General features: G+C 34.4%; 1 non-coding gene across 1 annotated transcript; it reads left to right on the top strand.

Moving 5' to 3' along the window:
* The first annotated feature begins 2,171 nt into the window (after positions 1 to 2,171).
* LOC126512004 (U6 spliceosomal RNA) lies at positions 2,172 to 2,278 on the top strand. Its single transcript, XR_007594872.1, has one exon. It is a non-coding gene; the product is annotated as a U6 spliceosomal RNA (small nuclear RNA).
* The last annotated feature ends 211 nt before the right edge of the window (positions 2,279 to 2,489 follow it).

Genomic DNA, 2,489 nt, shown 5'->3' with positions numbered 1-2,489 from the left:
TCACCTCAAGGCTCAAATAGTAATGGAGACGTGGAGGAGAAAGGGTTGTAAGGGCCAGGGAGGATGGATGACTCCAAGAAAACAGTGTTTACCAAATAGGACAGGATGTATGGACTTATGAACTCACAGTGACCATGGAAACACATACAAAGGTCCTGCACAGGTTTGAACCAGATTCAGTTCAAGTTCCAAAAGAAATAAGTGGACTTGGACTCCTGCCCATTACCAAAAATTATCTGCAACTGACAACAGCATTTCCAAACCTATAAGACACTTGAAGGTTAATATTATCAATGAAACATTTAAAATAATTTAAATTTGGATTCATATTTGCATACACTGTTATTTTCTTTGTATTTTCATTAGTCAGTTGTTAAATGAAAGCAGAAATCTAGAATATCAAATCCCCCTGTATCAGTTTCTTGTTATCTCTAAACATTATTATTTCCTAGGTTAAATCAGCAATGATGCCATAGACAGAGTGATTTCATCAGTTTTGAATTTCACCCTCCAAGTTTTGCAAGCCAATGAACTTATCTTTTTTGTCTCCTCATCGTGTTCATCATCTCTGTCCATTTTACTCTATCATCCTTTTTTTCTTTTGCTTTGATATTGCTTCTACTGTTCTATTCCCATCTATCATGAAATTAGTAAGAGGACTTGTCCAACAGATCACTATTAACCCTTATTAAAGCATATATAAACACTTAAATGTGGCCTATGACATTAAGGTGTGAATCTTTAGTTTTGTTTACTGCTGGATAGTTTTATGTCAAACTTGAAACAAGCTATACTCATTCAAGAGGAGGGAACCTTAATTAAGAAAATAGTTCTACAATATTATGCTCTTGGCAAGCCTATAAGGCATTTTCTTAATTAGTGATTGATAGAGAAGGGCCCAGGACCCTGTAGGTGAGACCATCCCGAGCTGGTAGTCCTGTGGTCTATAACAATGTAGACTGAGCAAGCCATGAGGAGCAAACCAATAAGCAGAACACCTCTGTGACTCTGCATCTCTACTGTATGAGTTCCTTCTCTCACTGCTTTTCTTAATGAAATGTTATCTGGAAATGTTAGTGAAATATGCACTTTGCTCCCCAACTTACTTTTGGTCGTGACATTACATCACAGAAATAGTAACACTAACAAAGACATTTGCATTAGTGGTAAATTAGCTGCTGCTCATGAACACTGTAATGGGATATATGTATGCATGTGTGTGTGTGTGTGTGTGTGTGTGTGTGTGTGTGTGTGTGTAGTGCTATGGGAATATTTTTGACCAGAATATGTGCAGAAACACAACTACAATAATGGTTACCCTATACTGTAAAATTCTACAATCACCCAGATATTAACCCTTTAAACAAATCTATGAAGGATTTTTAAAATTATATTAGCCTTTGGTCATCTTCAAGGAGTTAATTACATTAGGTTAAATGTTTGGGAAATACCCATATTAAATACAGGCAGCACTAACCAAGGGGATAGTATTCTGAAATGAATGAAAAGAAAACAATTTAGCTGAGTGCTATATTTTATATTTCTGATATTCCCAACTACAGATAAAAATGGCTATCATAATCAAGTTCTTGCTTCCATGTGTTTCCCACTGTGTTGGACTACTTTCTTGATTTGGGAACCTAAAAATACCTTTTTTCCTCAAGTTGCTTTGTCAGTTTTTCTCACAGATACAAGACAAATAACTCATATAGCTATTTGCTCACCAGGGTTAGAAATAGATACCTATTACTTCTATCATTAAATTAATATATGAACTGAGAGAGGAAAATAAGAATGAATTCCTCAATTAATGTAGATGAGGAAGAAAATCTGTTATTTTTTAAAAAGGAGAAAAACAAATACACGCTAAGAAAGATATATATGTGAGGTCTTTTAAACAAATTTCAAGTATTCTCAAAGTAGCCGTATCGTGAATTAATGAATAAAGGAAAATATATTCAAACTTGAAATTATTTAGAAAAGTTAAGATCCTTCTTTGTCATGATATTTACAAATGCTATAGGCTTTAAAACAGGGAAATGTTAGAATAGAAAGTTGAATCTCTCTATCATCCACAATTTAAAATATTTTATTCACTATAAGCTATGAGTCAAATATTGTATTAAATGAATATATATTACAGGGAAGTCACTTAAAAATTTATTGCTGGAGTGCTCGCTTCGGCAGCACATATACTAAAATTGGAACGATACAGAGAAGATTAGCATGGCCCCTGCGCAAGGATGACACGCAAATTCGTGAAGCGTTCCATATTTTTAAACAATGACTTCTCGAATTTTGCATGCAAATGGATGGAAATAGAACACACTATCCTGAGTGAGGTAACCCAGACCCAAAAAGATGAACTTGGGATGTACTCACTCATAATTGGTTTCTAGAGATAAATAAAGGTCAGTGAGTCTATAATTTGATCTCCTAAAGAAGCTAAATAAGAAGGTGATCCCAAAGAAAAACATATAGCTATCCTC

Source organism: Alexandromys fortis, unplaced genomic scaffold, assembly GCF_014885135.2.
Source record: "Alexandromys fortis isolate MF-2015 unplaced genomic scaffold, M_Fortis_MF-2015_v1.1 scaffold_113, whole genome shotgun sequence".
In the NCBI taxonomy this organism is placed as follows: domain Eukaryota; kingdom Metazoa; phylum Chordata; class Mammalia; order Rodentia; family Cricetidae; genus Alexandromys; species Alexandromys fortis.
Note: the sequence above shows the minus strand (reverse complement) of the source record. Positions and strands in the feature narration are given on the sequence as shown.